The sequence below is a fragment of the Crinia signifera genome, chromosome 3 (assembly GCF_055691185.1).
Source record: "Crinia signifera chromosome 3, ASM5569118v1, whole genome shotgun sequence".
NCBI classification, from domain to species: domain Eukaryota; kingdom Metazoa; phylum Chordata; class Amphibia; order Anura; family Myobatrachidae; genus Crinia; species Crinia signifera.
The window spans coordinates 236,857,887-236,883,204 of NC_139219.1; the positions used below are offsets into that span (position 1 = coordinate 236,857,887).

At 41.1% G+C, this 25,318-nt stretch overlaps 1 protein-coding gene across 1 annotated transcript in view; it reads left to right on the forward strand.

Annotated features, from left to right (window-relative positions):
- Positions 1-1,036: 1,036 nt before the first annotated feature.
- GNB4 (G protein subunit beta 4) overlaps positions 1,037-25,318 on the forward strand; it is a 97,415-nt gene continuing 73,133 nt past the window's right edge. Inside the window, exon 1 of the mRNA XM_083177706.1 lies at positions 1,037-1,193. The gene's annotated coding sequence lies outside the window, so the exon portion shown is untranslated. The remainder of the gene's footprint in view (positions 1,194-25,318) is intronic.

Here is a 25,318-nt window from a genome sequence, read left to right on the forward strand (position 1 = left end):
GCCACCTTATGTATGTGGCCACGTATGCTTAATATGAGGCCCCACTCTAGGTCCTCATCCCCCAAGATGTGGTGTCGCCCACTGGGGTGGTGGATTTGGCTGCTCCAAGGCCAGGTAACAATTGTAATATTATAATGCAATGTGTTATGTTATTTTCATGATGTGCTCGAAACTGTATGGATTGTACATATAATGCTGATATTATGATAGATGATGTATTTTGGCTTTGTAGTTTGGTGTAGAATTTTATATATATATATATATATATATTTGGCATTAGTTGCTGGTAATTTTTGTGTGTAATTTCTGCCACTGATGGTTTACTTAGGTCTTGTTCAAAATGGCCTGTGTAGTGTTTTGGGAAACCAACTTTGCCTGTTTTGTTTGCCCTTTAAATGATGACATCAGTATATTTGTTTTGCACAGCACTTGCCATTATTTCACATTGCATTCCATTTAATGGTCTGGTTTTCTCATATGTAAGGGACATGGAAAATGAGTGTTTAACAACCAATAAGGGTAAGCAAACCTTTTGTTGCCCATAGCAACGTCAAATTAAATATAGTGTGTACATCAAATTAAATATGTAGTCCTAAATGTTTCATGAAGTCTGCATTATCATATCATGTGTTGCATAACATTTATGTGATAAAAAATATTGGTATACTAATGGAAATAATCATTCTGTACATATAAGTAAGGCTACAGTACACTGGACATACAGTAAGATTGAATACATTTGAATGAGAAACTAGCTTAAAGACGATAAATGAGGTGGAATCAGATGCTAAGATACAGTATACAGGCAGGAATTCGCTATCATGTTATAAATTAGTACATATGTCCTATATTCTCCTCGGATGTACACATGATGTTTGGAAATGTGGGTAATATAAAGCCACACACACGATGACCCCAGCTCCTTTCTGCTGTAGCGGATGCAGACACCATTCTGTAGTGTAGCAGCATCATCATCACAGCACAGAGGATGGAGGATGCCATATACAGGGGGGTGGCATTTAAACTACAAGTCCCAGCTGCCTGTGCGGTATGGGTGGGTGGAGTGTGAAAGCATCCATTCCACAGCCTTCTTCTATCAGCTTCCCTTACAGCAGACAGAGAGACAGGACAAAAGGATCTCAGCTGGAAAAAATACAATTACATGCGATCCACAGCGCAGCATTTATCCTTCGGTAAGTGTTCTCATTGTACTGTGTTCTCGGTAGCAGCATCTAATCTGTCCATATTCTGGTACTAATATGTCATCAATCGCATTATGCATCAGTCACATACAGTATGATGTATCTATGTTTTAATGTTCAGACACACGCACATACCTCTGTGCGTGCGTGTATATATATATATATATATATATATATATATATATATATATATATATATATATATATATATATATATATATATATATTTATATATATTATGTGTGTGTGTGTGTGTTGAATGATAGGCATTTTATACGGATGGCTGCATTAGGGCATCAGGAAATGTTGCACAGGGAGGGACTGCAATGCTGGCTCTGATTTATGTAACAGGGAGGATATCCTTGCAGGGGGAGAAGTAATAGATCTTTCCTGCTGCTTATCACAGTGACACAGTGCTGGAGATCCATAAGGATGCTCTGTGTTTTGTGTCCCTGTGGGTGTGCCTTATGTGGATGGTGCCACTTTATGAGGCTGGAACACAGCAGCAACTGAATGAGAATTACATATTGAGTCATACAATTACTTATTTATTTCTTGCCGCCAGGCCAGCCTATCAGTGCACAGGTTAAGGTGAGCTCCATAGGATTGTTTTTTATCATTGATATTACTTTGTCCACATTGTGCAGTTAATATTCAAATTAAATATTCATTCATCAACCAATCCTATTGTGCTTGGCGTACCATTATAATGATCTTATTCATATGATCCAAGTATAATAGTACAATGCGTATAATGTAGGGGGCTATTATTATATTTTTCAGCTGTTAATTAAGGTTTTGAATAAATTCTAAATGTTGTGATAGTTGGAATCTTAATAGAAAATATATAAAGAGGCTTCTTTAAAATATCTATTTTTAGAAAGAATTATATAGAATGCCAATGATCAGATCACGGAGGCAGGCATTCTAACATACACACAATTAGATAAATGAGAATTCAAAATTGAAAAATAAAGAAGGCTTATCAGGTGCAAGAAACATAGAGTGATTCTTCTCTCAATTCAGTATAAAATTACCATTACAGATAATGAATTCATTTATTAACAGTTTCTTATATAGCGCACACATATTCCGCAGCGCCTTAAGAGAGTATTTGAACATTCACATCAGTCCCTGCCCCAGTGGAGCTTACAATCTATATCTACCACATGTACACGCGCACACACAGACAGTCTAGGGTTAATTTGTTGGGAGTGAATTAGCCTACCAGTATGTTTTTGGATTGTGGGAGGAAACCGGAGTACCCGGAGGAAACCGGAGTACCCGGAGGAAACCCACGCAAGTACAGGAGAATATACAAACTCCACACAGTTAGGGCCATGATGGGAATCTAACCCATGACCTCAGTGCTGTGGGGCAGCAATGCTAGCCATTAAACCATCTGCACTGCCCCATAATTAATATTTATATTCAGACAGAAAGACAGAATTGCAGAAATATTCCTTAGTGGAAGAATGTAGATAATATTTAAATGTTATAGTGTAACTGGGAAAGTTTGTGATAATTTTTGATAAAGAAGTCAGCTAGATAAAATGACAAATGAATGATAACGCATTATAGGAAGTCATTATGGTCATTTCTATCATTTTCACTTAGGAAACATGTTTAAAAGTGGTTCCTCAACGTAAACTAAGAAGTGGATTATATCACTATACTAAGCGAATACTGTCACACAAATACCCTAGCACTCACACTTTGCATTAAACCAACATAAGTCATATAATACAGATAAAAATATCTAGAAGAAAGTTCAGAATTACAAAGGACATTGCCTATTATATAGATATCTCCCAAATGCGTAGTAAGAGTACATTGTGTTCCTTGTTCTAGAAGACACATGATGTACAGTACGTCTTTTGAGCGCATACGTTTATAGAAATATGGTGTTATAAATGTGATGCAGGAACTACTTGTATTGCAATTCCTAATAGTGAACATGGTGTCTGCACACCTCTCCATTACCCCCCCCCCCCCAATATCTGCCACCGTAGTGTGTTGCTATGTATGTATCACAGGCATGCAACCTCTATTTCTACCAGGTACAAGCAGACTGCCCAGCTCCACAAGCCCAAATTTCAATGCAAATAATATTAAAATATATATTAGTAATATTAAACACATGTGACTGGGCCAAATTATGTGGAATAAACTGCTCTTAAGGGAGAATTGCTCATTTACCTGTTTGTGCATTACATTTGACAATTGTATTTTACTATATATATATATATATATATATATATATATATATATATATATATATATATGTATAGTCACTATAATATTTATGTATTTATTATTCCATGTATGCTGCTGATACATTAAAGTGTGTATGTGTACCTAAAGCTGGCCATACATTAAAATGACCTGATCATATGCAGGTCGTAAGAGTGATTGAAAGAGTGATTGTATGTGCTTTAAAAACACATACGATCTGCTTACGACTGCAAGCCAATGGATCATACGATCAGCACATACGATCTGCTTACGACTGCAAGCCAATGGATCATACGATCAGCACATATGATCTGAGGATTGAGCTCTTGACCCGTGGGACCGCGCATCGTACCGATATACCTCAAAATTGTGCGTACCGTTCTAGTGTATGGCCACCTTTATACTCACCTTTCAGGAGAAATGGATGGGAGTTAAGGCCCATGCACACTGGGCAACTTAGAGCTGAAAGTCGCGCAAACCAGCAGGTTTGAGCGGCTTTCAGCTCAAAGCCGCCCAGTGTGTATGGCCCGGCGATGAGCGGTGAGCGCTGCTGCGTGCTCCCGCAACATCGCCAGGAAAGCTGTTCATCTGCTGGTTATACCAGCAGATGAGCGGCTTTCAGGACAGCTTTGCATAGCACTCCACTATGCAATGCCGTCCTCCCCCCCTCTGTAGGCCGCCAGGCAGGGGGAAAGCCGCTCAGTGTGTATGCACTGAGTGGCTTTCCCTGCAGCGATGACAGTGGTCATCGCTGTCCATACACGCTAGGCATAGCCCAGTGTGTATGGACCTTTATAGTGACTCTAGCGCCTATCCTTTATGTAGATGCATCACAGCAGGGATCCTGTATAACTTAGTTATGCTGTAGTAAAAAGACTATTCTGGTTTGGTCTCAATTGCTGATCGTGCTCCATTCCAGTGGTTCCCAAACTCGGTCCTCAGGACTCCATACCGTTCATGTTTTCCAGGTCACCTGTGGATTTTTAAAATATGACAGTTGGTGATACACAGTGCACCTGCTGGGTGATCTGTTATATGTTACCTGTTAGGGGTCCTGATGGTCCAATTTGGGAGCCACTCCTCTCTATTCAGACTCTTTATTATATGTTTTCTGTCTGTTCACTGTGAAGGCCCAATCCCATGATTGCTTTGTTTCTCCATTCATGTTCCATGGTTGACTGGAAACCCAGTAGCATAAGGTAGAGCCAAGCTCTTGCCAGATCCCCCTAGCTGGCGGGCACAGGCAGAGGGTGGATGGCTCACTCACTCGCTTGTACGTCCCCGTCAGCAAGGCGGCGGGGACAGGGTGCTTCCCTACCATTCTCCGCTTCAGGGAGACAGGCAGGGCTTCCAACAGAATGGGGAGCGCAAGCATCTCATGCACCCCATTCTGTAGGACTCTGCGGCTCGCGGGGGACAGCGCATGGCCAGGCAGCTCCATCTGTATAAACTGATGCCAAAAACCTCAGACAAGCATGCTGTGCACTTTTGTCTATAGTGCTGATGTGTACATGCACCGTTACATCGCTTATACCCCTTCCACATCGCAATAGGCCAGGTCGCTGAAGTCATTGGGGGGGAGGTTGCCCGTTCACTCTGCATTGCAACCCGGGTCCAAACCGCGATTAACCCTTATTTTATCCCGAGTCGTATTGCCGTTGGACATTTTTGAAAAGGCCCTTTCACTGCACAGTGACCTGGGCGACCCGGCAACAACCAAGCTCGGACCCGGGTTATTTGTGCCATGTGATAGGGTTATGATATGTAATTAGAAACTACAAGTGTACTAGAGATTGCAGTAAGATTTGCATATTCATCATCAGCTCAGTGCTCTTTATCTTTGTGTGTAACTCCTCATGAAGTCAGACCCAGCCCCCAGCAATATATCTGGAAGTACCAAAGCTACATGGCTGATGAGATTTGAAATACTGATCATATGCAAGATATCCACTGATGCTAAGCTATGTTTTATTCTTTCTTTTTCTTATACATCCTCCTCACTTGCATTTATTTATAGAAAATCTCCAGAAACCCCCATAGAAAAACATTGTAAATCACTGACACTTGAGATCCATTCTTCCCATTAAACCAAAACCCGAAGAACTTGGTCTTCAACATAGAGAAACATTAATTATAATGGCTTTCTAAGAAACCGCAGCTTGCATACTAGATGAGAGACAAGCGGTAGATTGTTGACAAGAACACAACATTAAATGCATACTGTCTCCTAATGTGCACAAATGCTCGTCTCCTAATGATCCAGAGGCCACTTCTGCAGCCACTCCCTAGTTTTATACACTTCTTACTTTATTTATTATTTATTTATCATTTCTATCTACTTCCTATAGTAGAACTCATATTCCTGAAAACTGCTTAGCGGAAAGCTTGGATTCGGCTGGCGAATGTGGACAGAACGGCACAGTGTTGAAGCCCGGTATTGAATATACCCATATATCCCTTTATATATTTTTAACCTACCCTTTTGCACCGCTACTAAAATCTGGGTTATTGCCCAGGTTGCGGCTCAGTGGACATGGCTTCCTCAAAAATAACCTGGGTCCAGTGACACAGGAATCCAAACTAGGTAGCGACTATGGTTGGATACGGGAAGGACCTGGGTCAAGGGGCAGTGTAAACAGGTAACATGGGTCATAGGTCCCATTTACAGCATGGGGAAATCCAGATTTGGATATGACATATTCCGGGATCTGGCTTGTGCCGTTTTTTTACCCAATTCTAAAGGGAAAGACTGTACCTGTATTAAATGTAAATGATGCCCTCCCAGAAATAACCAGGGGCGAAGCCACAGTGTGAATGGTGACCGTCTCATGTCCGACCAGGTTTGGCACCCTGTTCCAAATCCCAGGTCGGGATTAGCTATTGAGACTGATGTTGAGTCTTTTGCATACAATCTGCCTCCTATGTGTCTAGAATGCATATTTATTTATTAGTTATTATCTTGTCATTGATAATCCTGATGATGTTGAATGGGACTGGCAAGCATAGTTTAGGTACTGTAAGGCTGTTTTCATATAATCCCAGCACAATTATATATAAAAGCATTGCCTTTTGAGTCGTGTATCTCTTGTGGGTGCTTGAAGGTTATTACAAAAAGAAAAAAAATGCAATAATGATACAGGTCGAGTCTCCCGTATCCGGATTTCTCTTATTCGAAATATTCCAAAAACCGTGTTTTTTTCGATTTTTATTTTCACACACAACCCCCCCGCCCCTTTTTTCATACTTACCAAGTCCCACAATGTCCGTGGCGGCCTTTAGGATCTTCTTCAGCATCTTCAGCGGTCCTGGGAGTGCATTGGGCAATGCACCCCCGGGACTGCTGAAGAAGATCCTGAAGGGCACTGTGGACGCCGGGGGATGTTACTCTTATAATATATACAGTGTATATATATATATATGTATAAATATATATATATACACAGGTACGGTATCCAGTTTCCGTACATCCTGTATCCGAATTATTCCAAAAACCGTGTTTTTTTGGAACAATTCAAAAAAATCCCCCCCCCCCCCCCAACCCTTTTTTATACTTACCAAGTCCGCCGGCGTCCACAGCATCCTGCTCGTGGTCCCGAGCATTTCGGATAAGGGATACTCAACCTTTATATATATATATATTGGTGTACAGCGGGTGGCACTCCAGAAAATAACGACAGCAATCACAGTCTGTGTTCCAACGTTTCAAATGTTATTTCAACATTTTCCATCAGGGTGAATATATAATTCCGAAGTGTTTATTATTTCTGCATACTTCTACTAGGGTTTGACCCCATATGCACAATGATTTAGTGCCCACTGTGCATCAGGCTATTGGACCACGACCGCTCTCTCACTTGCTCTCTCTTTATCCCATGTTCTTTTGTTACATTTATTGTCTCTCTGTTCTTTGTCTTTCTTCTCCGCCCTGACAAGCCCAGCTGTAATGACTTCCCAGCAACCTCATGGGGTGCATAAGGACTGCTAATACAGAGTTGCTAAATCATATTTTGTTATGCCCCTGTATTCAGCAGTGCTTTCCGTGTAAGGATCAGAGCAGGCAGCATACTCAGTGCTTGTTTTTGTATTCAGTTGTTTCTTATGTACAGTATATTGTTTTTTTCTGTCCCATTCTTAAGAAAATGTCTCCCATGCTCCAGATTTTGTTGTTACCTTTCCCTGTTGCTCTGTTATAGTCTTGTCAGCTTTATGCTGGGTACAATGTATTTTATGTATTATTATAATAATTATTATTAACAGTTTCTTATATAGCGCAGCATATTCTGTTGCGCTTTACAGTTGGAAACAACAGTGATTAAACAAACTGGGTAGATACAAACTGGCATGGAGGTAGGAGGGCCCTGCTCGCAAACAATCTACATTTGAATGGATGATATATCGCGAGTGGGCTAGCTGGAGTACAGCCAATGCCATATATATATCTGCATGTATATTGGTGCATCTAGCTATATTTATACCCCAACTGCATCCCCTTCAACATCTAAAGAGCAAAAACCCGGGCCAAATTCGGAAGGGGGGTGAGTCCATGGGTAAAGAGGGTGTGGCCATGTCCCCTTTCCTATACTTACAATGAGCAGTTGGAGACCCCAACAAAGGTACAGGCCATAAAAAAAGGTACAGTTTGGGGGTATGCCACCATGTGTACCCAATGTGCACCCAAATTTAGCTCACACTATTGTAGTTCTAACCACTCTGAGCAAAGACATTTTGTTTGGGGGCTTTGTATGCATTTCTGATATGTACTAATCCCTGGATGCTGGGTCTTCAGTGCAGAGGTTAATTCCAGCTTCTGCTGGCATACCCTATAGATGCAACAACCTTCCATCTGAGCACCCCCTCGGCCACTGTGGCTCTCCGCATGTGGGCAGAAACTTGGAAATGCCGGCATCGCACAGGGCAGCTCTTATCGGAAGAGCTGCCCTGTGCGATACTAATTGCACATATTAGTACATATGCAACAATCATCAGCGCGGTAAGTTGCAGGATGTACCACAGATGGTTAGTAAATCCTGCCTATAAAGCTAACTGTCATGATACAGGCTGTGTTTCAACAATGACAGGAGGTAGTTCGTCGTAAGCCTTGGAGAGAGATAAAGAAGAGAGATATAGACCTTTTGGTTTCAAATTAGCGGTTTGAGTGTCAATCCTTCCACATCCTTGTTTATGATCTTGTTTATGTTTCCATTTTACACACACACATATACATATATATATATATATCAACCAGAAGGATAAGAGGTGCGCTAGCTCTTAGCCTCACAAGTAAGAAACCTGCTTCAGCCTTTTGGTTTCAGTCCCCAATGCGTATTTCAAGACAGTCCAGGGTATTAGGCACTAGATCTTTTTCTCTCCAAGACGGCCGCTTTCCAACCTTTTTTAGTGGGAATTCCGGGACCCCACGGGATTAAGACAAATCTGGGAAAGAAGACAGAAGGAAGCGCTTCATAGTGCAAGTATTGCTTTTATTAAAAGGCATCAATCGCTTGTAAAAATCAGTTAAAAAATGTACAACTCGTACCCTGCTTTTCAGCAGCGTGGGCTGAAATACCACGTGGTTTTATATATTACCGCATCCACAGTCAGTATCTCCTTAGTGTAATATAGAGGTATGGCTGCCGCGTCCTGTGTCACTCAGACACACTGGGATTGCTGGCGCACTTTCCCCTCTCCGCTCTCCTGGCTTGTGGTCGGCCAAAGGTTTGCATCTGGTAGTAATAGGATGATAGCAGCACTCGGAGTCTGTTCTCAGTGTCAAAAATTAATTTAATGAAAAAACTGGTGCATGATAAATCCCTACGTTTTGGGGTGCAAAGACCCCTTTGTCAAGGTGCAGAAATATATATATATATATATGTGTATATATATATATACACATGTTTGTTATGAAATTTTGTTATGAAATTCTCTATTTCAAAGCTAATTGTACATATATATATATATATATATATATATATATATATATATATATATATATATATATATATGTTTGTATAATAAATGTAGATTTTGATTATTAACGAGTAGTGGAGATGTTGCCCATTTTAACCACTCAGATTCTAGCTGTTATCTTCTATAATGTGCTCGATAAATCATAGGAAGAATCTTATTGGTTGCTATGGACAACATCTCCACTAAAAACTTTAGTAAATGTACCACTGCAGTAAATAAACCCCTTGGTATTTTCGTGTTGACCATAACATATTTGTCTCCCTGTTCTGACACTGGCCTACCAGACTATTTTCGGGGTGATTTTCTGGTTGGCTTGTTGTGTCACATGACCCCTCTGCTGGATATTCCGAGCTGCCCACCATTCCTTTTAGGTTAGATGTGGAGAGAACAATAAATGGCGGCATTATGCAATATGTCTCCAGCAGAACCCTGCCTCCCATTGCAGTCACTTCTCCACAGATGTTCTTCTGAGCATTTCTTTTTCCCTCTGGCACGTGGGCATACCATTGTTTTCTTGGAAACGTGTAATTAGTGGGAGCTGTCATCCCTTCTTCTGCCTTCCTTCTTCTGTCGTTCTCACTAAAAAGGAAACAAATAGGTCTATATGCAGGGCATCCAAGTTCTAAAAGACAAAAAGTACACAGTAAGAATAGTTAATACACACCAGTGAGCACATGGTTTTTAACCTTACCTTTTAATGCTCTAAAAGACAGCTAATACTGTGTTCTCATTGTGAGTTATTAAAATGCCGGGGACTACAGGGACGGACCCCCGTTCTCACTGCAAGGCAAATTCCCGGGTGAACAAGTTCTACCCGGTAATTTGCCTTTTAACACGGGTTTTTATGCAGTGAGAATGGGTCAACCCGTGTCTGCATACCCGGATCTCAAACACGAGATGAGATCCGGGTATGCGACCCGTTCACAGTGTAGAAAAAAAAACGTGTTTAAAGGCAAATTTCCGGGTCGACATGCTAGACCCAGGAATTTGCCTGCAGTGAGAACGGGGTATAAGAGTTTATTGCCTGTTTAATTGGAGTATGTCCTCTGCTGGAATACAATTTACTTAATTCCCACACTCCGTCTACATTGTGACATTTCATTATGTATCTGTTTGTAGGTTTGCAATGTGTTTGATTCTTGCAGCCAAAGCTTTTATTGTTCCCACAAGGGCCCTCATTCAGATGTAGTTGGAGGAGCACCCTGATGGGCAAAGTACCAATGGCCATTTTATTATGAAACTGTCAAAGTTCACATGATCACAGTTAAGATGTTGACATTGTGAACCTGTCAACAGTTTCCAACATGCCAAGGTTGTGGTGTACCTGTAATTAAACACTACCCACCTTGACTTTAAACACCTGGCTTGATTCTTTCTGACTCCTAAAATCTAAAATATGCTGGGGGGGGGGGGTATTCAATCACCGGCGACCATCTCCTGAGGGGGAGATGGCTGCGGGGCCCTATTCAATGCCATCTTCCCCAGCATTGAACAGGGGAGCTCGGCAGAACAAGCCCGACTTCACAAGCTGTCTGGCTCGTTCTGCCGAGAACGGCAGGGAAGTGACGAGCTGCCGGCTGTAGCTCGCCTCTTCCCGGCCGCAACTCGTGGCCACGCCCCCTTCTCTTCCCACTGCAGGCGGGGCATTGAATCCTGCCTGCAAGCTTGACAGCCATGACCCCCAGATTGAGTACTTGAGTACCCCCCTGAATATATGAATATATATATATATATATATATATATAATCAGGACAGATAGGCGGCACTCACAGGTTTTCTTAGTGGTCAAAAAACGTGAAGTTTTATTCAAACACGATCCAACATGTTTCGGGTCTAGCCCGTCCTCAGGAATCCCTGAGGACGGGCTAGACCCGAAACATGTTGGATCGTGTTTGAATAAAACTTCACGTTTTTTGACCACTAAGAAAACCTGTGAGTGCCGCCTATCTGTCCTGATTGTCTACAAGGGTATAACATCCCATCGTGGAGGGCACCAGGTATTATTGAAGTATTCAACAGCGAGTGCCGGGCAACAAGAATCTCTATATATATATATATATATATATATATATATATATATATATATATATATATATATATATATATATATATATATGATATTGAAAGTATGACAGTCTGAGAGAGATCTGTGGAACTAAAGGGCCAATATTATTGGGGATAGTAAACATGTATAAAAATCCTGACCCCCAGTTCCTAGCAGATATTGCGACTTTTATCCATGCTTAATTTCCCCAATCTGCTGATGGATTGGCAATCATTGATGGCTGCCTACCGGTGCACCTGGTTGGCAGATTGTATCATCCAGCGGATTTGAGGTTCACCCCAACTGGTGTATGAGTCCCCTAAGGCTGATTGCTTTCAGAAATCTAGTCTAGAAATAAGACTTCAGATGTGTCTGAAATGATGGTGCTGTTGCCTGCAGACAACAAAGAATCCATCATCTAAGAATGCTTTCCGTTATATTAAAATAGCAAATTTCTGTAACCAATACAGTCATAAAGTGGATGCAATAAAAGCATTAATATCCTTAACATGCCATGAGGCATTTAAAGTTAGAACTAGAGGGACTGATGTTGAGTTGAACTTATGCCAGTTTATGTAGCAGCAAAATGTGTCAGCAAAATTGTTTTGCGCACTCCCAGTAAAGAAGCCTCACACATATCCATTTATGCAGATTACAGTAAAGGTCACACTAGGTTGGGGCCATGGAGAGACAGGATGGGGGACAGAAGGAGGGCACTAAGGTAGGCCAAATACTGCTAAGTGCATGTAATTGTGACCAGGTGCAATATAGAGCAGAGATAACAAAAGTGTCCTTCTGCAAAGGAATAAGGATCAAAAAATTTGAAGGATAAAAAAGGGGCAGACTAGATAGGCCAAGCAGTGCCATAAAATTCAATGTTTCTCTGGCAGATGCAATTAGCCTGGTAAAGTTATAAAGTGGACGGTGATATTGCACCTGCCAATCAGATGTGTTTGAAAAATGACAGTTAGGAGTTTATTGACTTTTGGGTTATCACCTTCCACTCAGTCAATGCTTTATCACCACTTTAACTCTTTACCAGGCTTAATACATCTGCCCCTATGTCCTGACTGCTCATGCATCTTTGCTGCAGATGCAACAAACAGCCCCTCTTGGAGTGCCAGATCGGGCAAACCTAGTTTTAGGCAGCTTTTTTTTTGTAAAAAAATGTGTCTTAAGGGGCCTACACTTGGGACAAGTTCAGGGCATTTTCTAAGCGATGTCACTAGATTGCTTCGAAAATGCCTCTACAATGCTTCATGTGTAGGGGCCATAGCGATAGCAATGCACGGCCACGTGCGTCACTATTGCCCGGCGATTAATATCCAGCATGCTGGATAAATCTAGTGAGATTGCCGGTCAGGGCCAGGCCCTGAAAAATCGCTGTGTAGCGATGTGTGCTGAGCGATCTTCATTGCTCCGAAAGCTGAGAAGCGTCACCCTGTCTGTGGGCCCCAATAGTTGCAATGGTGTAACTACCGAGGGTGCAGGGGGTGCAGCTGCTCTGGGGCCCGAGCCGTCCCCAGGGCCCGCTGCTCCCCCTGCACCCAGTTACATCGCACTGCAGAAAGGGGCACTGATCTGAGCCACTTTCTCCCCGGGATGCCGGAAATCTGAGCTACTCTCTCCCCCCAGATGCTGGGGATCTGAGGTGCGCTGCGCTAACCCTTCCGTCTGTATAGTGTATTCAAGACCAATAGTTAGCATACATTATGTCTATGATGGTCCAGGTTATTAAATTGAACCTCAGTGGTACTTTGTCAATATAATACATATATAAATATACTGTATGTATCCAGTAAAATCCAAGATGGATGAATGATGTTATCTCCACTGTCTGATAGCAGGAAGATATACTTCTTCCCTTCACTCTTTTCTCCCAATGTCATCAGTTATTTTATCTGCATAGAAGTACATTGCTATGTACTAAAAAGAGACGTTGTACTTTTTAAACTATGCAACTCATTCAGGTCTGTTGAATGTGTGCCCTGATCCACAGATCACAGATGTTCGGTACATTTTGTGAATGTGCGAACAGGTGATGCGACACAAGACACTGGGGCGGCATCAGACTGTCACTAACTGACAGTCTGATGCCATTTAAGGGCTGGGATGGGTGGTGACTGCCTCCTTTTTTCAAAATGAAAGCAGCAGTGATAGCTATTCGGTCGCCATCCCAATGACCCTCTCTGTGCAGATAAATGTTATGTCTTATAAAGTAGGCGCACTTTTAACATGATGTATGGAGATAATGTGCAGATTTATAGTGAGGAATATGGAACCATTCCCAAACTGCTCCTATACCTAATGAGCCTTTTCTTCATGATGCTCTTTCTTGTGCAGTGAGGTGTATAACAGCCATATCTTGCCAGATGACTACCGTAATTATAAGATTCATGGATAACTAAATATAATAGTTTGAGCTGTGGCTTCTGTGTCTTGAATAGTAGATGTACAGGTATGTAGATGACAGACTTCCTTAGAATCAGTTATGTTGTATTAATAAATATGCTTGGCATAACAGCAGGGTGTACACACGGTGGGATTGCCTTGCTATTCAATCGGGATTGAATCACACAAAAAGGTAAACGCATTTGATTTGGACTATATAGTTCAGAACTGTACTATATAGTCTTGCCTGCACAGTCTATTTTCTATATGATTTCGAAGCTGTGGGCCACACATTAGGATTGAATCGAATGCATTCGATTTCAATTCGATTTTGCTTATGTAAGCAAAATTGAATAGAAAAATACACCAAATCAAACCATATGTAGAGTCAGATCTTATACAGCCTTGATGTTTTTACCACATATATTTAATCCTTATGCTAATACAAAATGAATAACGTTACACTTGGACTCAAGGTTGCTTTATTATCTTTTATTATGTCTATAACTCAATGATATGTACAGTACATGTAGCAATACCTACAATGTAAACACATTTTATGCTGTTATTACTTGGACATGGGAAGATATTATAATTTATTGTCATTTGTGAAATGGGTAAGTCCAATTAATGCATAGAAAAATGTCAGAAGATAAATGAAAGCTTGTTAGATGTGATCTCTACTAGTGATTGTCAGGAATTGCGCCCACGTCCCTTATCTGTGACGCAAGTATCTTGTCAGTGTTGTAGCCAGTATCTCTCCATGGCGTGATGTTCATGGCGATCCCCTGGGGCCAAGTGGGGGTCTCACGCTGATCCCAAGCCGGTCCCACGCTGCATGGGCGCTGCCATGACACTTGGAGTCACATGACAGTTTTGCTCTAATGATTTCCCTGTGACCTTGCTACTCTGACCTGTGCACTTGATCATGTGATCAAGGTGTGCACAGGTACTTCCTGGGTTTAATTGATGCTGTGACTGGCAACCAGATATAGGTCAGGCCTCTGGCACTTTCGCCTTGCCTTGAACAACTTGTCTGATCCCTGAGTACTCCCCAGAAGTCAGCGTTCTAGGCTCCTGGTTCCCTGTTCCAGCGATACCTGTGTTAGTGCATCTGTGTTCTGCTGCTGCTGCCAAACAGCTCCCTTGTTAACCTTTAATCTGCCAGACTATCTTCCAGCTATAACCATCTACAGCTTCCATTAGAAGTAACCCGTGCCTTCCAGTTACCACCAGCAGAGATCACTACTGGCTCCCAAGCCATCTAACATCATCGACTCCCTAGTCGACGCAGGCGTTGACTCCCAAGTTAACAAAGCCCACTGTTCTGAGGCCATTACCATCCTGGTTCCCAGGCCGACACAGTCCACGGCTCCCAGGCCATTACAATCAGGCTCCCAGGCTAACAGTCCATGGATCCCAGGCCAACACAGTCCATTGCTCCCAGTTCGACGCAGTCCGTGGCTTCCAGACTGACACCGTCCACAGCTCCCAAGTCAAAGAGTATAAACACTACAGTATTCAAGTTCACCTGCACTTATTCATCACTACTCATTCCTTTCAGGAGTTCCTGGTGAAAACCATCAATGGGGTAAAGGCCCCCATACATTAGTCCAACTTGACCTAATGACAAGTTGGACCTGATTATCCGACAGCTCCCCTGGAGGGGTCACAGGCACTTCATGTTGCAAATTTTGCATGTGATAAACCACATGCGATTTATCACATGCAACTCCCGGGGAGCTGCAGGCAGAGGGAGAAGGGGGGTGGTGGACACCGACAAGGGGACCAGGGAGCAGGGAACAGTAGCGAGGGGGGTGCCCGCGACCAGAGAGTCAGGCGGAGGGAGTAGGGGGGGGGACAAGAGAATCAGGGAGCCGGGCAGGGGAAGTGGCAGCGCCAGTGGGAGCACTTACAAAAAAAAGCCCATACAATTCAATGGGCAGCCACTGATTGGCTGAGATCGCACCTGTTGATATAGCGCTTGTCCCTACACCTGTTCATGTAGGACTATCTTATATATATATATATATATATATATATATATATATATATATATATAAATATATATATATATATATATATATATATAATATACAGATGTAGCCGGGATCATCTCATACAACAGATTTTACAATTGCATACATGAGTGCCAGTACTTACAAAAATTACAATGAGATTACAGATAAGAACAATGCAATACAGAGAATTGTTTGGTGGTGGAGTGGGTTAGGTCGGTTTAGCAATACAGCCGGGCTCAACCGACATCCCCCCCCCCCCAGCGGCCGGCTACCACCAGGGGCGCGCGCATGAGACACTTGCGCGCCCGTGGCAACGGAGCTTGGCGGGGGTCCCTGCTGCTCCCCCCCGCCGTTGCCGCCGGAACATACAGAAATACAGAGGCAATCACACATACAGAAACACAGGCAATCACACATACAGAAACACAAAGACAATCACACGTACAACACACAGAGACTAGCTTCCAAAGATTTTGTTTCGAGCGGACTTAGCTAGTTGCCTCTATAAGATGTATGGAGTTTAATTAAGAGAAAAATCCATGTATAAACCAAAGGTTTGGAGCTAACAGAAAAACAATTGAACTTTGACAGAAAGTACGCGGGATGGGGTGGGCCTTGTGTGAATTTGTCGGGCGATTTGCCTTCATCATGGGCTGGTTATTTTTTTGCCCTGATGATACCTCAATAAATGTTGGTAGGTATGCTTTATTGTTCCTCAGAGATTTCTAATTGAACAGTTTATTATTTTGGATGTGGCAGCATATACTTCTGCATTATACATTACGATAGAAAAGCAAACACATTTAGTAACTGGGCAGAAAAACACGGCCACCTCTAATCCATTTACTACAATTAATATTTCATAGGTTTGTAGGGCGCCCAAGCACTCTATCATTGTGCAGGAGTAAAACAGCCTACATAAAGCAGGGATATAGAAGGCAGGCAAAGTAAATGAAAAACAATGGGAATGGAGGGCCTTCATAAGAGTGCTGACATTCTGACTCGCAGAAGGTTCAGCTGATACAGGATAGCAAATGTGGCTCAGACTGGATTGTGACACTGGGGAGATCGTATACTTTGGATCAGGGTAAGCTCTAATAAAGAAATTGATTTTTGGATGACGATGAGGCTAATAATATATTGAATCTGAGGAACCTACCTTTTTCTGTAAAAAGGTATTGGTGGTTCTATTTTGCTGTATTGACATCATGCAATTAAAAGGGAATTTGTATTTGAGGTAATTTTTTTCCTGGCTTCACTGTACTGCTAACTGCATGGTGCGGCTATGTTAAGTATATCAATCTTTGTATCAATTACTGCTACTGCTGCTACTACTACTAGTACTGCTACTACTACTACTACTTCTACTACTTCATCATCATCATCATCATCATCATCGTGGAACTGCCAAAAGGTACATTATATTAATGTTTAATGAAAAGTTAATACAGGTTGAGTATCCCGTATCCAAAATGCTCGGTACCAGGAGAATTTTGGATAACGGATTATTCCGTATTTCGGAATATTTTAATATTTCAATTATGTATTTTGAAGTATCTTGCATGTATGCTGTATAAACACATAAAATACACTCAAATGTATTTTATTACCACATAAAATACACACAAATATATTTTATTTGTTCAAAAAACAAGGTTTCAAAACATGAAACAAAATTTGTGTACTATCTCAGATATTCAATTTGAATGCCAAGCAATCATTTTCTTGCACATATATAGTGCCAGTTACATATCATGTCACCAGTAGTGCTGTTACAAATGTCCCCAGTAAGTTTTTAGCAAAAAAAATATTTTTTATTCACTTTCTGGAATGTATGGTTTTCGGAATAATTCAGATAACGGATACTCGGATACGGGATACTCAACCTGTATTGTTGTAGTCACAAATGAGGAAATACCTATTTTTGAATACAACGTTATGGAAAAAAACTTTTTTGGTCTTTTAGTCAATATGCATTTTTATACCATTTTGCTTTATTAAAAAATAATATATGAAAACTATATAATTTTTTACAAATATCCATATATAATAAAGCAACAATGAAAAATGGATAAGCCACCTTAACAACAACTGCTCAACTGTTATATTATATAGTTGTGTTTCACAGAGTGATTAACTAAAGTAATGATTTTACAAATTATAATAATTACTTTAAAGTGCAAAAACAAGTACGGTATATTAAATACTCATATTATGTAGACATTCATTAAAAGATTTGCAATTGATCAAATAGGAAATTAAAATTAACCACTGCATGGTTTGTTTAATAACAATTTTTCAATCTTTATGTTTTTCTTTATGGGTAGGGGGCATTCTTGTTTTACCAGTTGACCAAAGTAATTATTGCCCTACTAAACTATTCAGTTGTTGCTCCAATCGGGTGCTCATTACTTACATGAGCCCAGAATCACTGGGTTTGCCAGTGCATAATGGCTAAACCCATCTAAACGTCTGGTTAGGACAAAACAATTTTCTTCTCGTATCTACCATGTTAAACAGGCGCCCAATTGGAGCAACAATTGAAGTGCTCCATCGGGTGCCCATTGGTTAAGGAGCCCAGAAAAAAAACATTTAATTAGCCCCCATTTTATGATAGTGCCATCCGGCACTATCAGGCTCCAGGGGTCTGACTACCAACATCAGAGTTGTGCTTACTGTACTGGGACAGACACAGTAACAGAGATCCCTCTTCCATCCTTAAGATGCAGGGAGCTATTTGGAAGGTGAAACATTGCAGAGAAGGTAGTGTCAGCTTAAGGGTTGAACTTGAGCTGTTTGTGGTTCAACCCCAGGGGCAAGCTTGTAGAGGTAGTTGAAATTCTTAATATGTCTAACCCACATCAATGGGAGGACCTCAGGTAGTAATGAAGAGTCCTTGACCCGATCCGTGGCAGGAGAGAAATGATGTCAGCAAAGAGTTTCCCAGATTGGCTGTTGAGCGTCATGTGATGGCAGGCAAGATGGCGGCACCCATGTTTTGGAATTGGAGGGAAATCGGCGTACAGTAAAACATGGCTGCGGACTGTGACTTCATCAATGAGAATGGAGTATGTGGAGTATTGTCAGAGGTAGCGAAATGCTATATAGCGGTATGCACAAGTGTGACATGATCAGTACTGATGGAGATAGTGGAATGCAGCATAGTGGTATGCACCAGTGTGACATGATCAGCACTGTTAGATGACCGTAGGAGACCCCGGTCAGATGCCTGCCCTTGATAGACTGTTTACTGCACCATGACCTTCTATAGCACTTCAGAGCAAGTCTAGAGTAACACATTTAGAAGGTAAGACTGTGTCTCAGACACCGGATCATAACAGGTAGATAGAGAGTGCAGACTGGACTTGTGTATACCAGTATGCAACACTGTGTCTCTGTGTGCATTGCTGGACACAATTATAAAACCGCAATCAGGCATGACCAGCATTGAGGGAATAATTAGAATTATTTGTAAAGCTCTTAAAACTGTAGCTCCCAAAGAGTTACTGGAGTCCTCGGATAACAGATGTACAATCGATTAAGAGAGCGCACTAAGGTGGGAACACCAGTAAATAACTTCAAAATTGTAATTTAAACACATATCAATAATAATAATAATAACAATAAAATAATAAACTTTTTTTTTTTAAACAAAAGATGTCACTTATTTATTTTCAAACACATATATAGCACAAATACAGGATCAATACACTACAATCAATATTTTATGGGTCAATCGCTATGCTCATCCTCCCCTGAATACAACTATCAAAGTAGGCTTTAATTAAGCTTGTGATATTCTTTGACCAAAAAATGTCAGTGTGAGCCAATGTAATATGGGCTGAGATACAGCCATAGCTTTGTTTGTTCTAACCCCAGAGAATGTCCACAATTAAATAGATTTAGATTAGCAGCTGTAGTGTTTAACGGGGAAGCCAGAGATGACCGTAATGCAATAAGGAGCCTTTGTTAGGAATTTCTCACACTTCTGTGCTGTATTGATCGCAAACTCTGGTGCCGGGATGCTGATCTCTAGTGGCATCTACCCATGAAGATGGACCACGGTCTCCGGTGAAGTAAACGATCACTGGATGCTGATATCAGTGTGGATAAACCGCAATCTCCCGACTCAGCAACAGGAACAGCAGTCTTTAGATGCACCTGTCAATAGCGTCGTAGGCACCTAGGAGAGGGAGGGCGCTTGTACAGCAGTAAATTAGTGTTGGAAGTGACAAATAGCTCCAAAGCTTAACACGTTCCTCCATCACTAGCTTTGGACAGTTTCCTTAGAAGATTGATAGTGCTTAAGTCTAGAGTATAAAAAGGGTATCTCCACCAATTGTTTCAGAGCATGAATTAAGTTACACCTGATTATTCAGGTGTGTTATATTCATCCATTGTGCCTACTTATTCATCAATTTATAAATACATACCTATCAACCATAATTTACTTGCTTATAATTAGTTTTTACATATTAAATTTAAAACAACTTATTCCATATAAACCAATAAAAAAAAAAAAACAGAAGAAATTGAAATGGCATTGCTAAACATTCTTAGAAACATCATTAATGAGGGATCGGTAATTAAAGTATTATTCAGATTCTCTTTCTACCAGACACTGAGTCTGTGGCTCAATGGTTGAGTTCAAAAGGCCACCTCTGGTGGGATTTGAACCCAAACAAGTGGAATGATCGTTAGTTGTAGTCTACAGCTGTACCATTAAGCTACAGACTTTTTTGGAAGTTGAAGTCTTCTGAATGGTATAGGAATTGAATGTTCAAATCCACACAGTGAGATGGTGAATGACTCCGAATTAATAGTAGAAATAATTGCAGACACTTGGACCATATTTAGGGAGCAATACAAGAATAATGAAATATATATAAAAAATAAAAATGTATAAATAATCTTGGTGCTACCTCTAGTGGGAATTGAACAAACACCAATGGAGTGGATGTTAGTTGTAGCTCTACCATTGAGCCACCGACTCAGTGTCTGGTAAAAAAGTAATTATAAACAAGTAAATTATGGTTGATATGTATGTATTTATAAATTGATGAATAAATAGACACAATAGATGAATACAACACACCTGAATAATCCGCTATCAATCTTCTGAGGAAACTGTCCAAAGCGCCGGAAAAAAAACATCAGCATCCAGTGACTGCTTACTTCAACACTGGAGACCATGGTCTGTCTTCACGGGCAGGTGCCGCTAGAGATCAGGATCCCAGCACCTGAGTTTGCGATCATTACAGCACAGAAGTGTGAGTAATTCACTCTGCACCATCGCCGAACAAAGGCTCCTTATTGAATTACGGTCACCTCTGGCTCCCCCGATATACATTACAGCCGCTAATCAGCTGCATATATTTAATAGCGGACATTCTCTGGGGTTAGAACAAACGGGCCTGTGGCTTTATCTCGGCCCAAATTACATTGGCTCGCACTGACATTTTTTGCTCAAAGAATATCACAAGCTTAATTAAAGCCTCCTTTGACAGGTTGAGCATAGCGCTTGACCCATAAAATATTGATTATAGTTAGTGTTTTGATCCTGTATTTGTGCTATATATGTGTTTGAAAGTAAATAAGTGACATCTTTCGATGTAATAACAATTCTTTATTATTATTATTATAATTATTATTATTATTGATATGTGTTTCTATTAGAATTTACAGTATTTACTGGTTGTCCCACCTAAGTGCGCTCTCTTAATCAATTGTACATTTGGACACAATTATACCTGTGTCCATCTACTAAATGGCTAATATGTACAAGAGTCTTCAAAAATGATATCTGTGTTTAGTGAGATGTGCCCACATGAATACTTCTTCATACTGGCATAATTTTTCTGTAGGAAACACTGCCATCCATATTTACAATACATGACCCCTGGCTTTTCTGTAAAAAGGGCTTTTGAGTAGAAAGCAGCTCAAAAGACAAAACTGAGCTGCTTTAAGCTCAAAATCGCCCAGTGTGTATGGGTCTTTTGAGCACTTTTCAAAGTTTCATGGTGGGGTGTGTATGTCTTATGGAGGGTGCTGGGGAGGTACCATATTCGCTGTATTTAAAGCTTGCACTGTAGTGCCATCACTAAGGGTTTTTGGCTTTTATAATTACTGGTATGCATTTTTGCTTTTAAGCTTGACTATTTTTTTCTTGTAGCATAACATATAACTATAGTTGTTAAAGATTGTTTTATAACTGCTGTATCATCTATATATATTTCTAGTGTATTTTAGTCTCTGAAACACTGCCATCTGCTGGCAGAGAGTGAAACAACACCTCTTTCTCACATATGCGCAAAAACAGAAGGGAGCAGACTAGCTTTTGAAGCTTTCGCTTTGAGCAGGCTTACTAGTATACAATATATGGGGAGATGTATGAAGCAGTGATAAAGGTTGAGAAGTGAGCCAGAGAAGTGGCCCATGGCAGCCAATCAGCTGCTCTGTATAATTTTATATTATGCAAATTATAGATGCTACATCAGTGCTGATTGGTTGCCGTGGGCCACTTCTCTGGCTTACTTCTCCTCACTTATCACTGCTTCATACATCTACCCCATTGTCCTCATTCATTTTGGTATTCCATCTCTGCAGTACAGTAACTCTGCCATCCAGTGATGCTGCCATGGCTACACCGTATGTTATAACTCTGGTGCTGCCCATGTCGGGTCACATCTACTCAATTTTAAAGGCTACTTTCAGTTTATAATCTGTCCCTGAGGACAGCCTTGTGATTTATAGAAATGAGCGAGAACTTGTTCAACAACCCAAGTAAATACAGATGCAACAGTGCAGGTTTTATTTATTTGGCTCCCATATATTATGCAGCAATTTACTGCCCCAGTTGATCTCAAAATCTATTTTGCCTACAGCATGGACACCCCAACTGGGTAAATGATGCAAAAAAAGGCAATAAAGCTACCATTGTACTTTTGTAGTATAAGTAGGAAACCCAGGCATACACGTTGAGTACATGCAAAATGTTTGTGCTGGCCATACATCAGGACGACCAGCATCCGATCCAGATCGTGTTGCGATTTCCCTTGAGCTCCCCGGCAGCTTTCTAGACACACAATAGATCTTATGTGTGTAATTTCACATAAGTGCAACTCCATCATATTGATCGTTAGTAGCAGCTTCAGATAATTTTGCAGTACATAGGATCATACGATCCATCTCACGACCCAGGCCAGCTCATCAGGTCGTAATTGTACCAAAACAACACGCGGTGTGCAAAAAAACACACACGAGACGTCAAAATCATGCATTCCTGCCTGAAATCGTTCTAATGTATGGCCAGCTTTATGTGCATCACTTAAGATCTGAGGATTGACCTCACGACCTGCGGGCCCACGCAAAAATACACAATGGATCGCAGGAGCCTTCAAAATCGTGCATTCATTCCTCAAATCGTTATAATGGGTATGGATCATTAGCTCTACAGCAAGTGGGTCGACACCATTAGGTAGACATGGGAAAGGTTGACATGGGGAAAGGTCGACATGGATCTAGGATGACATGGGTTTATGTTGACAGGTCATTAGGTCGAAATGAGCGTCCGTTAAAAGGTCGGCATGGGGTTTTTCACAGTTTTTTTTACCCAAAAGTCAACACAGTCAACATGGACATAGGTTAAAGTGCACCGCGTCCCCTCGCATGGTTAGCTGCACTCGCCATGCTTTGGGCACGGTGCCTCGCTACGCTTGGCACACTATTTTATTCTCCCACCATGCCCTAGTGCAGTGGTTCCCAAACTGTGCACCTAGGCTCCCTGGGGTGCCACGGGACACTTGCAGGGGTGCCTCGGGTTGGTCGTCCAGGACCAATTCAAATTATTTATGAACCCATAAAGACATATACAGGGGAGTAATTTATTTATCATTATTCTTAAGCGCCACTGTCAGTGACATTGAGATTCCTTTTTTTGTAATATTTCTGGACAAAACCAGTGCTGGTGGCTGCCAATCATAAAATGTGTACAATCAGAACCAAATCCTGCCCTTTACCACATAACTGGACCTAAGAAGCACATATAAACACTATCTACTTCATTTGATATATATTTTTTGGGCCTAGGGGTGCCTTGGAACAATTCTGATACTCTAGGGTACCGTGATTAGAAAAAGATTGGGAACCCCTGCCCTAGTGGATGGTAGGGCATGAAATACCGCTTGTCGGCACATGTTGACTCAAAAAACTGAAAAACCCCATATCGACCTTTTGACTGTCGACCTTGCCCATGTCGACCTATTGCTTGTGTTGACCTAATGACCCGTCGACCTAGACTCATGTTGACCTAATGATGTTGACCATCATGCTGTAGACCTAATGACCATATCCAGTTCTAATGTATAGCCAGCTGTACAGTTAGGACCCAGCTCCCAATGGAACCCACGTTCATGTAAACCACTGTTGATCTGTATGCAGTGCCATATGCACATTCCATGCAGATAGCCACAAACTACCAATCTTTTGCTAGAACACAAGAGATACTTATTGTTCTTTTTGTTTATTAACAGTTTCTTATATAGCGCACACATATTCCACGGGAGGAAACCGGAGTGCCCAGAGGAAACCCACGCAGGTACGGGGAGAATATACAAACTCCGCACAGTTAGGGCCATGGTGGGGATCGAACCCATGACCTCAGTGATGTGAGGCAGCAATGCTAACCATTACACTATGTTTCTGGCTTGTGCATTGCAATATGAGGCTCAGCACAGCAATCCATGTATGTTCTGCCTTGTATTTAACCAGCGTCACGTTCTGCTTGAAGCGAGATACTGGATACAGTTTTCATGTTTCATCTAGCATTCAAATACTATAAATCATGAGTACTTGCACAGTACTAACAGAAAACAGTGTTAGTAATTGCCAGATAGTTAATGCTCCATTAAAAAAGACAAATGCTTGTTAATGCAAATACATTTCTTTTTAGCTGTACAAGAATGAGATTCTAGATAGCAGCATCAGACATTTCTTCACTGTAGTAGAAATGCCGAATATCAGACATACATCACATGAAATGTAGGCAGGTTTGCTGCATATTCTATCACTAGGGCTGTTTATGAGGGGGAAGAAAGCAGGCAATTTAAATTCAGACTGGGTAGCATCTCTAGGCTAAGGATCTATTTTTAGCTGTAGCTGTGGCTTAATTTAGAAACGATACACTTGTGAAGCTGGAGCTTATTTTACGAGTGGGCATTTTTTTTTGTTCTTCCTAGATGTCCATATGGGTAAATTCCCACTGAACGCTTTCTAGGTCACTGGTATTAAATGGACAGACAAACTGTAATATTTAAATCTACATGTGTGCAGCCTCTACGGATAATGTCAGTTAAATCATGTTACATTATATTTTAGCTATTCATTAAATCATTTTCCAGATATATTGCGTTCCTCCATTTTGTGTGTTCGATTTTATAAAGTGTACTCTTGAAGAATAG